This window comes from Bubalus kerabau, chromosome 2 (assembly GCF_029407905.1).
Source record: "Bubalus kerabau isolate K-KA32 ecotype Philippines breed swamp buffalo chromosome 2, PCC_UOA_SB_1v2, whole genome shotgun sequence".
Lineage (NCBI taxonomy): Eukaryota > Metazoa > Chordata > Mammalia > Artiodactyla > Bovidae > Bubalus > Bubalus kerabau.
This window is the reverse complement of record NC_073625.1, coordinates 153,042,483-153,056,872: the sequence shown is the minus strand read 5'-3', so window position 1 is coordinate 153,056,872 and position 14,390 is coordinate 153,042,483. Positions and strand designations below refer to the sequence as shown.

General features: G+C 41.1%; 1 long non-coding RNA gene across 3 annotated transcripts; it reads right to left on the bottom strand.

Annotated features, from left to right (window-relative positions):
* Nucleotides 1–7,893: 7,893 nt before the first annotated feature.
* Nucleotides 7,894–12,969, bottom strand: LOC129643948 (uncharacterized). Of its 3 annotated transcripts, none has more exons than XR_008710619.1 (3): nucleotides 12,741–12,969; nucleotides 12,214–12,535; nucleotides 7,894–9,515 (listed from the first exon to the last, which is right to left on the bottom strand). It is a non-coding gene; the product is annotated as an uncharacterized LOC129643948 (long non-coding RNA). The 3 variants fall into 3 exon arrangements; XR_008710621.1 differs by having other exon boundaries at nucleotides 12,410–12,535; XR_008710620.1 differs by lacking the exon at nucleotides 7,894–9,515 and adding an exon at nucleotides 10,823–11,630.
* Nucleotides 12,970–14,390: the final 1,421 nt, after the last annotated feature.

Here is a 14,390-nt window from a genome sequence, read left to right as displayed (position 1 = left end):
CCTTTTCCAGCTTGGAACCAGTCTGTTGTTCCATGTCCAGTTCTAATTGTTGCTTCCTGACCTCCATACAGGTTTCCCAAGAGGCAGGTCAGGTGGTCTGGTATTCCCATCTCTTTCAGAATTTTCCACAGTTTATTGTGATCCACACAGTCAAAGGCTTTGGCATAGTCAATAAAGCAGAAATAGATGTTTTTCTGGAACTCTCTTGCTTTTTCCATGATGCAGCAGATGATGGCAACTTGATCTCTGGGTCCTCTGCCTTTTCTAAAACCAGTTTGAATATCTGGAAATTCACAGTTCACGTATTGCTGAAGCCTGGCTTGGAGAATTTTGAGCATTACTTTACTAGCGTGTGAGATGAATGCAATTTTTCAGTAGTTTGAACATTATTTGGCATTGCTTTTCTTTGGGATTGGAATGAAAACGGACCTTTTCCAGTCCTGTGGCCACTACTGAGTTTTCCAAATTTGCTGGCATGTTGAGTGCAGCACTTTCACAGCATCATCTTTGAGGATTTGAAATAGCTCCACTGGAATTCCATCACCTGCACTAGCTTTGTTCATAGTGATGCTTTCTAAGACCCACTTGACTTCACATTCCAGGGTGTCTGGCTCTAGGTGAGTGATCACACCATCGTGATTATGTGGGTCATGAAGATCTTTTTTGTACAGTTCTTCTGTGTATTCTTGCCACTTCTTCTTAATATCTTCTGCTTCTGTTAGGTCCATACCATATTTGTTCTTTACTGAGCCCATCTTTGCATGAATTTTTCCCTTGGTATCTCTAATTTTCTTGAAGAGATCTCTAGTCTTTCCCATTCTGTTGTTTTCCTCTATTTCTTTGCATTGATCGCTGAGGAAGGCTTTCTTTTCTCTGTCTGCTATTCTTTGGAACTCTGCATTCAGATGTTTATATCTTTACTTTTCTCCTTTGCTTTTCGCTTCTCTTCTTTTCACAGCTATGTGTAAGGCCTCCCCAGACAGCCATTTTGCTTTTTTGTATTTCTTTTCCACGAGGATGGTCTTGATCCCTGTCTCCTTTACAATGTCACAAACCTCCATCCATAGTTTATCAGGCACTCTGGCTATCAGATCTAGTCCCTTAAATCTATTTCTCACTTCCCCTGTATAATCGTAAGGGATTTGGTTTAGGTCATACCTGAATGGTCTAGTGGTATTTCCTACTTTCTTCAATTTAAGTCTGAATTTGGTAATAAGGAGTTCATGATCTGAGCCACAGTCAGCTCCCGGTCTTGTTTTTGCTGACCGTATAGAGCTTCTCCATCTTTGGCTGCAAAGAATATAATCAATCTGATTTTGGTGTTGACCATCTGGTGATGTCCATGTGTAGAATCTTCTCTTGTGTTGTTGGAAGAGGATGCTTGCTACAACCAGTGCATTCTCTTGGTAAAACTCTATTAGCCTTTGCCCTGCTTCATTCCATAGTCCAAGGCCAAATTTGCCTGTTACTCCAGGTGTTTCTTGACTTCCTACTTTTGCATTCCATTCCCCTATAATGAAAAGGACATCTTTTTTGGGTGTTAGTTCCAAAAGGCCTTGTATGTCTTCATAGAACCGTTCAACCTCAGCTTCTTCAGCATTACTGGTTGGGGCATAGACTTGGATTACTGTGATAGTGAATGGTTTGCCTTGGAAATGAACAGAGATCATTCTATCATTTTTGAGATTGCATCCAAGTACTGCATTTCAGACTCTCTTGTTGACCATGATGGCTACTCCATTTCTTAGGGATTCCTGCCTGCAGTAGTAGATATAATGGTCACCTGAGTTAAATTCACCCATTCCAGTCCATTTTAGTTTGCTGATTCCTAGAATGTTGATGTTCACTCTTGCCATCTCCTGTTTGACCACTTCCAATTTGCCTTGATTCATGGGCCTAACATTCCAGGTTTGTATGCAATATTTCTCTTTACAGCATCGGACCTTGCTTCTATCACCAGTCACACCCACAGCTGGGTATTGTTTTTGTTTTGGCTCCATCCCGTCATTCTTTCTGGAGTTATTTCTCCACTGATCTCCAGTAGCATATTGGGCACCTACCGACCTGGGGAGTTCCTCTTTCAGGATCCTATCATTTTGCCTTTTCATACTGTTCATGGGGTTCTCAAGGCAAGAATACTGAAGTGGTTTGCCATTCCCTTCTCCAGTGGACCACATACTGTCTGACCTCTCCACCATGACCTGCCCATCTTGGGTGGCCCCACACGGCATGGCTTAGTTTCATTGAGTTAGACAGGGCTGTGGTTCATGTGATTAGATTGACTAGTTTTCTGTGATTATGGTTTCAGTGTGTCTGCCCTCTGATGCCCTCTTGCAGCACCTACTGTCTTACTTGGGTTTCTTTTACCTTGGATGTGGGGTATGTCTTCAAGGCTGCTCCAGCAAAGCGCAGCCGCTGCTCCTTACCTTGGACGAGGGGTATCTCCTCACGTCCACTCCTCCTGACCTTGAACGTGGAGTAGCTCCTCTCAGCCCTCCTGCGCCCGTGCAGCCACTGCTCCTTGGATGTGGGGTAGCTCCTCTTGGTCACTGCCCCTAGGTTTATCTGTACCATTTTTCTAGATTCCATGTATATGCATTAATACTTTATTCTGTATGACAGACTAGGTCCATCCACATTTCTACAAATGACCAATTTCATTCCTTTTTATGACTAATATTCCATTTTTTATATGTACCACATCTTCTTTATCCATTCATCTATTGATGGACATTCAGGCTGCTTCTATGCAGATGTAGATAATGGACATGTGGACATGGGGTGGGGGTCGGGAAGGGGAGGGTGGAATGATTGGGAGAGTAGCACTGACATAGATACACTACCATGCGTGAAATAGATAGCTCGTGGGAACCTGCTGTATCACACAAGAAGCTCAGTTGGTGTTCTGTGGTCACCTAGGGGGCGGGATGGGGGACAAAGGAGGCAGGTACAATAGGGAGGGGATATATGTATACACAGAGCTGATTTACTTTGTTGTGCAACAGAAACTAACACAACACTGTAAAGCCATTATACTTCAATAATAATAATAATAAATGAAACAGCTTTGTCTTTCTCTTGCCTAGAAGCAGGCAATGACCCTTTGTGATCCCCATATCTCACAAGATGATGCTGGTTCTCCTCAAGGCCTTCCGCTACAACCCCTTATTATCTCCAGGCTTATAACCAGTCAGTTCTAGGCCCAGCCTTAGAAGTGAAACACGAGCCTTATTCTAGAAACAAATAAAAAATCCACCAAAGGAATTGCAGAACTTTGCTAATGCAATCAGAAAAGAACAAGGGGAAAGATACATGAGTAGATCTTGTTATTACCATCGAACTCTGGAGAAAGGGGATTTGTTGACATGGAGGTACTTACTGATGACTCAAGACTTAACCTCTGGCAGAGACACTGGAATCAGTTTGAAGTGTTGTGATGGTGGTTTGAAACCTGAACATAATGAAAGCTTACCATAACTGAAGTGGAGTTTCCAGAACTTCCTTGCCATGGAATTGAGTTGGATCTTGGCATAGGAAATATTAGAATAAATTTACTATGGAAAGTCTAAGAACTCTTAACCTGTGTTCCCCAGGAGGGCCAGATGCACTTGCTTTACTTAGATAATAAGAAATGCCCTGGTGAGAAGCCACTGACATTTACCCGAAAAGTCTGGTCATTGCTGTTTTCTGCAAGTTATATGGTTGGTATCTTGAAATGGAACTCCTAGATATCAATGGGGATGTTGGGATTCTAGAATGGTAGAGGTAGATAGCATTTGAGTATCAGAGGCAAAACTGTGTAGTTACTGCAGCAAGGCCAGAGTGCTGTGGGGGCCTTGGTCTACAGTATCTACAACGATGTCTGAAAGATGACAATGTTCCTACATGTGAGATGGGTGAGTGTCCAAGTGAGGTGGTGCTTAATTTTGGAACATTAACTTTATCAGTTTTGTTACAATGATACATAGTAATTGTAAAAAATTACCATTTTGGGGACCATTCATCCAGATTTCTCTCTGTGATTTTGCTTATAATTTTTCATGTGTAGGATCTGGTTGTATGTGTTATTCTTTAACTATATTTTTAGGCCAATATTTTGTAGTCATCTTTCCTTATCAATAAAGATAAACATGCTAGAGAGTTCTGAAGATATAGAGACAGCATGACATAGTTTTAAGCACCTAGAAGTTGAACCAGACTGCTTGAATTCAAATGCTAGTCCCATCAATTTCTAGCTTTGTGAAATTAAGTTGAATTCTATGTCTCAGTTTCCACATCTCTAAATTGGGTAAAACAGCACTATCTTCTTTTCAAGATTATTGCAACAATTAAATGAGTTAATATATACTTAGATCAATGCTTGACAAGTGTTGTTGTTATTAGTTATTGCTTTATAGTCTCCCAATAATGGGCATTTAAATTATTGGTCTCTTAATTGTGTAAGAAATATTGCAGTGAACTTTTTGCCCTTATATCTTCTTATATCTGTGTGATTATCTTCTTAAGAACATTCCTAGAAAAATTGGATTTCTAGAGCAACAGTCATGACCCTTTTCCTGAATGATACTTTTTATATTTTCTAGACTTTACCACAAGTTTCTAGCATGAGAATTGTGTACTCCCCAGTCTATATTTGTAAATATGGATGTGTCCTTTAATCTCTTTTTAATTATTAAATAGGAATTTGAACTCAAGCAAGAGGAAATTAGAAAACATGGGCTCAGATGATCATTTGGTGCTTTGTGACTGAAATTGCTTTTAATTCTATCCTCTGCATGTTTTAGCCTGAATACAGCAGCACTGGATCTCAACCAAGGGTCTCATTTTCAGAACAAGTCAGTTAAATCAGTGACCTTGTACTGTGACCTTACACGGCCCATGTAAGGGCCATGATCCTTTGAAAAGGGGTTTCTGCAACATGACCCCACAGTTGAATGGATAATACCTGAGTCTTAAGAAAAATATTTCATTGATCCCCCCACCTCTGCACCCAGATGTAGTGTTTAGATGCTTCCATTTCTATCACGTTTATATCTTATCTGATCCTCATGGCAATGGTTGCTGGCCAGACACTGTAACTCCCACGTGGCTGCTGCTGTGGGGGCGGGGAGCGGAGAAGGCAGACGTGGTCCTGGGCAAGGACAAGTGCAGGGAGCAGCGGCTGCTGTCGTTGTCCTTGTCCCACATCTGAGTCTTCATAAAGAGCTCCCCCGTGAGGTGTCCAGGAAGCCCTGGTGCTCACGGCCAAGGTCATGCAACACTGTTCACTATCTCACCACCTATTCTTGTAGCAACCCGAGTGGAAAAGAAAAGAAAGCACTCACAGAGATTTATCAAATACCGCAGAGGAATTGGAAACTTTTTAGCCTCTTGCAGATACACCATCAAAGACGATTTTAGCTAGTAGATATCTGAAAATGTTGAAGAGGGAAGAGGAGGAGAATGACAACAGCGATGCGAGTGATGACAACCATGTGGAATCCTAAACCAAAAGGTGCTTTGAAGCTCAGCCTGGTGAGGGCCCGCGAGGATTAGCGCCTGTACTCTCAAGCAGCCAGTAGTCAGTTCACTCTTCAGAAACTTGGCGGACATTGTATTCTTTCCTGGCTTGAGATCGAGCATAATGTACCTCTGCCATAAACAGCCCAAAGGAAAGAAACCCAGATAGCAGCTTCTTCCCCAGACCATCAGTGCAGCTCGAGTGGGAGGGAGGGACGGATATATGGCTGCGTACCCTTGGGCACAGCCAGCCTGCAGCAGTAAGCTCTAGCGGCAAAGACGAGTTTTCTTCACCTCCTAGTTTACAGATAAGCTTCCCTGGTGGTTCAGTGGTAAAGAGTCCACGTGCCAATGCAGGAGACCTGGGTTCAATCCCTAGGTTGGGAAGACCCCCTGGAGAAGGAAATGGCAAGCCACTCCAGAATTCCTGCCTGGAAAATCCCATGGACAGAGGAGTCTGGCAGATTATAGTCCATGGGGTCTCAAAAGAGGGGTCTTAAGAGTCAAACATGATTTACCGGCCAAACAACAACTAGATTACACATAGATTTTGGAGAACTTCTAAATATCTGTAAATTCCCGTAGGTATATTTTGAGATTAATTCTTGTAACAACTAGATTCTGTTTTAGTATGTTTAATATGTTTAAATATGTATGTTTAAACATGTTTGAGATTAGTTCTTATAAACAACTAGATTCTGCTTTAGTATGTTTAATATGTTTAAACTACATGTTTTAAATATGTAGTCTATGGGTAGAACGTTACCTTTAAATTTTTGTACTTCAAGAAAATTTGTTTGAGGCTCATTCTGAGAGGGTAACAGGCAGGAAGGCCAGGGGTCTCCAAACGGAAGAAATAGCCTGCAAGTGTCAGACATTTTTATCTCTCTTAAGCGGCAGGAGGAAACAAACTAGCAATATTTTTTTCCTTCTCTATACAAATTTAAAGAGAGGTTTCTCTTAAAATACTGTGTTGCCATAATGACACCTGGTTTCGCCTGAAGTTAGCTATTCTTGAGCCTAGAGATAACCAATGCCTTTTTCTTATGGAAATGTTTGTCTTAAGCTATGCTAATGTACTATGCCTTTACCCCAAACTCTGTCTCCAAGTCAGTTCCGCCTCTTGGCCCAGAACCTACTTGACAAACCAGTATGTTATACTCAGATATTGTTCCCCTAATCTATGTAAATGAAACTATTTGTATGGTGGTCTGCCCTTCTTTAAGATTCAAGTTAATCATTTTATGGCCCAGGATAAACCATTTGGTGCTATTCTGAATTTTAAGACATTCCCTTCTTTCATTAACAGACTGCTAGTGACTATATAACATCCAGTTGAAGACTAGCAAGGGGGTACTCTTTTTGCCCCCTTCTGATGCCTATGTCAGAAGCTTTCTCTATCTCCTTTATACTTTAATAAAACTTTATTACACAAAAGCTCTGAGCAATCAAGCCTTGTCTCTGGCCCCGGATTGAATTCTTCTCCTCCGGGGGCCAAGAATCCTGGTGTATTCGCGTGATTCAACAACAACCTTTCAATTCCCTAGGAGTGCTTAAAATAGACAATAATCACATCACCTAGGCCAATTTGTGGAGATTTTATCTGAAGGCAGAGGAATGAGCTACCTAGAATTTTTATGCATTTTATTCCTTTGGTGATTCACTAATATGGCTCAGTCATCCTTGAAACAGTATTCCAATGCTAGACTTTGATCCCACGTCACATGTGAACCTTTAAAGTGTTGTTTATATCCATTCTACATTTTGTTTCCTAAAAGTTTCATTCTGTAATGAGTTAATTATGCAATGTCATTCAACTTCAAAGTCGTTCTAGTTGGTTTTATTAAAAATGTAGATGCTCTTTAAAAAAAAAAAGAAGAAGAAGAAAATAGTTACTGGCTTGCTGCACATCCCATGGCTCCTTGTCTCTGAGTCTCTGAACTATTAATTTCCTTCTAGGACAAATGAGCTTAATCCTTCCACTCTGTGTTTTCTGCCCCTCTATGGATACCTTTACCTTTACTCTCTGCCCTTTTAAAAGTTAGCTTAGTCTTTTCTTGAAACTTTTTTTCTTAACCTAAGCTCTGAGTGCCTCTCTCTAAACTCTGTTTCTGTGTAACAGTCCTGTTTTAGGGAGTTCATCGTTCCTTCTCTTTGCAGCGTTCTAGCAGATGGAAGCATGGGAGGTGGTGAAGTCAAGCATTCAGATAGATTCAAACTGATCTCAATTCATGTTTTTATGAGTTCATTCTTCATTTACACTTCCATTCATGCTTTCACATAGGTATTATTCATTTGCTTAGTCATTATTCACTTATTCCTGCATGAAATATTAATACATTCTACCCATCTGCATTCAATTCTCACACATTGATCTCAATGCTCATTCATTCATTCATGCCTTTATTCATTCAGTTATTGAATTCATTTACATAACATTTAAGATTTTTAAAATGTGGACCATTTTTAGTCTTTATTGAATTTGTTACAATATCACTTCTGTTTTATGTTTTAGTTTTTTGGCCATGAAGCATGTGCAATCTTAGCTCCCCAACCAGGGATTGAACCAGCACCCGCTGCAAGGGAAGGCAAAGTCTAAACCACTGCACCACCAGGGAAGTACCTGTTTACATAGAATTTATATACTCAACAATTTTTTAATTAATTTTTTTATGTTAGCCAGGGAAGCAGGAAACCAATGGCACATTTAAATCAGGATAATTGAAGGGATTATTTACAAAGGCATTTGTAGAGTATAGGAAAACCACAAGGATTAGTGCAAGACTAATACTTTGGCCACCTGATGTGAAGAAATGACCATTTGGAAAAGACCCAATGCTGGGAAAGATTGAAGGCAGGAGGAGAAGGGGACGGCAGAGGATAAGATAGTTGGATGGCATCACGGACTTGATGGACATGAGTTTGAGTAAACTCCGGGAGTTGGTGATGGACAGGGAAGCCTGGTGTGCTGCAGTCCACAGGGTCGCAATGAGTCGGACACGACTGAGGGACTGGACTGAACTGAAGTGTAACACTCTGGAGCTAACAACAGCCAGTCCCGGTTACCACCTCTGGCTCTGAAGGGAAAGGGGGAGAAAAACTGAGACTTTTCATTGTGGTATCCCTGCCTGGATGGGAGAGAATCTGGGCATAAATGCCAGATTGAATTCTCCTTCCTTTGGCAGATCTTTTGCCAATGCCTCCACTCTACAAGTATTTTCTGCATGGGAACTACGTCAGTGTGTGACACAGAGGACAGAGGCAGTCGGCACTGGTCAGCCTTCTGGGGGCAGGACAGAATGAAGGTTGGTGGAGAATGTATCTGGAGAGGCAAAGAAACGGAGAGAGCACTCCCCATGCTCTCTGAGGTTCTGAAGCTAGTCAGCAATGCATCTTCCCTCTTCTTCTTCTTTTATAATTAAAAAATACTGTATTTATTTAAAAAAATTAAAAATTATTTTCCCATTGAGGTTATTAAAGAATACTGAGCAGAATTCTGTGTGCTGTACAGTAAGTTCTTGTTGATTATCTATTTTAAATACAATGGATGTACATGTCAATCCCAAACTCCCAATCTCTCTTCTCCTTTCTTATTACTGAAAAAGAACCAGTAAGAATGGGCAAAAAAATTCCTGCTTAGGAAATTACTTTCTTCACAGAAAGCCGCATAGACTAGAGTCAGCCTAGTTACACATAATGGCTATCTTGGATTTTGCTTTTTTGGGAAAGTCTTTCCGGTTCTTCCATCACCCCCACCCCAAAAAAGTGCTGTTTCCTACGACAATGTTTCAACAATAAATTGTGTCTGGATGACTGCATTCTGCATTCTACACACCTTGATTATCTTAGCCAGGGCCTAGCGAAGAGTAAATGTCAAACGCAACGGTGAAAGAACACCTGGGTGCTGAAGCATCAAGATGCTGTGAATTTCTTCCACTCTACCACAAGGTGGCAACAGTTACCATGGTCCAATTTTCTTATCTGCAGGACTCAGGCACACATCTTCATCCACTATCCTGTGAATAGAATAAATCTATTCTTAAAACTCAACACTAAAAAAACTAATATCATGGCATCTGGTCCCATCATTTCATGGCAAATAGAAGGGTAAAAAGTGGAAACAGTGACATTTTATTTTCTTGGGCTCCAAAATCACTGTGAACAGTGACTGCAGCCATGAAATTAAAAGTCCCTTACTCCTTGGAAGGAAAGCTATGACAAGCCTAGCCATCATACTAAAAAGCAGAGATATCACTTTGCCAACAAAGGTCTGCATAGTCAAAGCTATGGTTTTTCCAGTAGTCATGCATGGATGTCAGATTTGGACCATAATGAAGATTGAGTGCCAAAAAATTGATGCTTTTGAACTGTGGTGCTGGAGAACATTCTTGAGAGTCTCTTGGACTGCAAGGGGATCAAACCGGTCAATCCTAAAGGAAATTAACATGGAATATACATTGGAAGGACTGATGCTGAAGCTGAAGTTCCAATGCTTTGGCCACCTAATGCCAAGACTCTTTGGAAAAAACCCTGATGCTGGGGAAGATTGAAGGCAGAAGGCGCAGGGGAAAACAGAGGGTGAGATGGGTGGATGGCATCATCAGCTCAATGGACATGAATTTGAACAAACTCCAGGAGAGGGTGGAGGACAGGGAAGCCTGATGTGCTGCAGTCCATGGAGTCTCAAACAGTTGGACTCGACTACAGACTGAACAACAACAAAATTTTAAAATAACTATCAAGGAGAGAATAATACACTGATGGTGAGGAAGAGAAAAAACAATTACGTATCTACTTTCACTAATATTATTAGATATGGCACTGTAAATTTTACTTTAAACAGCATTTGAAAAACATTACTAAATTTCTGAAACAAAATTTACCTCTGTGCAAATGTTAGATAAACAAATGGATTATCCCTGCTCTATACGGTTCCTAGCTATATAATTTGTTCACCCTAAGTCTTTTCTCTGGGCTCTTCCCATACACCTGGCCCTACTTCTTGGCCTCAATGTTAACGAGTCCCATAGGTTCAGGTTCTCAGTGACTTGCTTCTGTTCCCTCTTCTCTACAGCCATCTCTATCTGTGCAGAAACTACACTGTGCTTCTTATACTTGCCTGTGGATGCTGGAATTCATCCCTGTTTCTAGTCTTTTTAACTCTTAAAGAAGGGCACCATTTTTTAGAAATTGTTGCTGAATGTTCTTTACAAGCTCAGGGATGAAGCTGTCCTAGTGAGGTGAAGTGTAACTTACCTAGTTTGTTTTTTTTTTTTTTTTTTGAAAATACTTACATTTCTTGAGTGTCTTAGAAACAATGTAGAGCATTGTCCCTGCATATTTTTTAACCTGCAGAAAACTTGCTTCTATTTTACTACTTTTGCACTTTGGCAAAGATTACCAAGACTTGTCTAACACTTACCAACAATTCTGGATTTAGCAATAAAATTTTGCCCTATAGTTTAAAATAAACTATGTCCAAAGAATTAAGAAAAAGAATGCTAAATAAGATCAGACTTTTTTTTAATAATCAAGGGGTCCCTCAGTCAGTCAGTCAGTTCATTCACTCAGTTGTGTCCGACCCTTTGCGACCCCATAAGCTGCAGCATGCCAGGCTTCCCTGTTCATCATCAAACTCACGCCCATCAAGTTGGTAATGCCATCCAACCATCTCTTCTTCTGTTGTCCTCTTCTCTTCCTGCCTTCAATCTTTCCCAGCATCAGGGTCTTTTCTAATGAGTCGGTTCTTTGCATCAGGTAGCCAAAGTATGGGACTTCAGCTTCAGCAGTAGTCCTTCCAGTGAATATTCAGGACTGATTTCCTTTAGGATTGACTGGTTTGATTTCCTTGTGGTCCAAGGGACTTTCAAGAGTCTTCTCCAATCCTACAGTTCAAAAGCATCAATTCTTTGCTGCTCAGCTTTCTTTATAGTCCAACTCTCACATCCATATATGACTAGTGGAAAAACCACAGTTTTGACTAGACGGACTTTTGTTGGCAAAGTAATGCCTCTGCTTTTTAGTATGCTGTCTAAGAGGTCCCTACAGAAGATGGACAAGAAACCATGGGGGTGGATGGCTGGACCATGAGTAATTCCTGAAGCTGGGAAGAGGAGTCTAAGAGCTCAGAGCTGGAGGAAGGGGTGAGATGGGTAAAATTTTCAGCTTCTCAACACAGAAGACTTAAGAACTTAAAAAAAATTCAGTTTAGGTGTCTGCCTTAGTAAAAGACAAGAATAAGATGAGCAGTAGGGAGAGAACAAAGAAAAGAACGAGGCACATCCACAGTTGTGTTGGTGTACACTGAAGCCTGGCAGTGAGTGGAGAGAGTCCCTAATATGTTGCCTCTCCTGAATCTTCCAGGCTTTTCTCATTGCTGAGGGAGAGCTCACACTCATTGACCACCTACCGTGTCCCAGGAACCATATTAATCTTTTCCATATTATATCACTTGAGTTTTATAATCATTCCACATCAAAGTACAATTCTCAAAAAGTTAAAAACATGATGTGAAATTGAAAAAAAGTTAAAAACATGATTTTCACAGACAGATATAATGAATGTGTGTCAAAAATATATTCAACTCATTATGAATGAACTAGTAAGATGGGAAAACTGATTTCCAAGACCATTTGAGGAAGAGGGGTGTATGTAGCATACCAGAAAAGGAATCCTTAAAAGATTGTTAATGTCTACAGATAATAAAATGGTTACCTTTGTTTTTATTATTTTTGTACTGGACAGCAATCTTCAAGTTAAAATGTAACTCCATATTTTGGGGCCTCTAATCAAAAAGCAAATTGGAAAGTCAAACAAAGGTATATTCTAGGGAAGGAGTTCCGGGCCAGGCCTGATTAAATGCTGACCAAGCATGACGCTGAGACGACATGAAGTTACTCTCCTTACTTACAGTTTTTGTTTAGCCTCCAGTCTTTCCCTCTCTAGACTGAAAACTCCACGGAGTCGGGAACTGGTGTGTCTTGTCTTTTTCACCATGGTGACAATCGTGCAAGTGCGTGATACACACTGACAGGCCCTAAGTATGCGGTAAATAAATGTTGGGCTGAATTGAATTGAGTTATAACTCAATTCAATTTCTATAGAAAGGTTAGCAACTTTGAGAGCATAAAACCAAAATAGTAGGTGAGTGGCAGATTCCCTGAGATTTCTTATACCCTCTCAACAGGAATGTGTATTAGTTCCCTATGATAGTTGTTAACAAGTGATCCCAAGCTGGGTACCTTGAAACGACAGAAATCTATTCTCTCCCAGTCCTGGAGGCTAGAAGGATGTTGCCAGGGGCCCTATAAAGGGGTTGCCAGGGTTGTGACTCCTCTGAAGGCTCTAGGAAAGAACCTTTCCTTGCCTCTTCCTAGTTTCTGGTGCCTGCCAGCATCTCTGGTGTTTCCTGGCTTTTAGCTGTATCACTGCAATTTATGCTGGTCTTCACTTTTCTGTCTTCCCTCTTTGTGTGTCTGTTTTCTCTGTGTCTCCTCTTTTAAGGATGCCTATGATTAGATCAGGGCCCACCATAATCCAGGAGGATCTCGTTTTAATTTATATCTCCATTAAATCTACAAAGACTCTAGTTCCAAATAAGATCACATTCACAGTTCCGTGGATAAGGACTTGAACATACCTACAGTGTTAGTCGCTCAGTTGTGTCCGACTCTTTGTGATCCCACGGACTGTAGCCCACCAGGCTCCTCTGTCCGTGGAATTCTTTGCCACTCAGAGTGGCATGTGGGATTTTAGCTGCCTTAAAGCGGAGCACAGAGTTTTAACCACTGGACCACCAGGGAAATCCTGGGTTTGAATTCCTTTAGCTCATTTAGTCAGGTCAGGATGTCTCAGCATTGTCTGAGGCTTTCTGCTTTCCCAGGTCCTAGGGAAAATCTTGTTCCAAACCAGGTGGAATTTCAGGAGCCCCAGGCACTTACCATGGCTATTTTGCATCATCAATTTATTATTGCTAAGTCACTTCAGTCGTGCCCGACTCTGTGTGACCCCATAGACGGCAGCCCACCAGGCTTCCCCATCCCTGGGATTCTCCAGGCAAGAACACTGGAGTGGGTTGCCATTTCCTTCTCCAATGCATGAAAGTGAAAAGTGAAAGTCATGTCTGACCCTCAGCGACCCCATGGACTGCAGCCTTCCAGGCTCCATCCATGGGATTTTCCAGGCAAGAGTACTGGAGTGGGGTGCCATTGCCTTCTCCCAATTTATTATTATTTAATAGTAAATCCCTTTCAGGTTCTCTGAAATAGTCCTTGTCTTTAATTCATGTTCTCAGAAATGGATCCTTATCTCAACCCTGCCTTGTCTGAGGTTTTGGTACCTGCCCAAGAGACCGGTTCTTCATGGCCCAAGTCCACACCATGCTCTTGCCTGGTACTGAACAAGCTGAGTTACTACAGAGCAGAGAGGCAGCAGTTGCTCCACTCTGACGGAAAGAGAAAAGGGGCTGAAAGTGGCCTGTTCTTTTTTGCAATTGGTCTGGTGTTCTAGAAGGGGTGGTCGGCAAATCTGAACGGCTGTTAGTGGCCTCCCATCAAGGTGCCTGTGTAAGAGAGGCCTTATGGGGTTTAGGAACAGAAGCGGTTCTCAGCACTTTGTAGCTGTAGAGAGCAGCAGTCTTTAAGTTTTTAACTTAAAACTTTCAAATTAATTTTGAAAAATTATAAACTCCCACACACATCTTTAAGTTAGCATCTAAAATCTTTCATCACCAGTTTAAATAATTGCAAAAGATGTAGCATTGAACATTTTGCAGTATGTTAGTATTTTAAAATAAAATTGTTCAGTAACTCTTTTTAAAGTGTCCAGTGGAATCGAAGTATTATAATGATTTGATATCCACTACTTGTCTTTTCTGGTAAAGAATCTGCCTG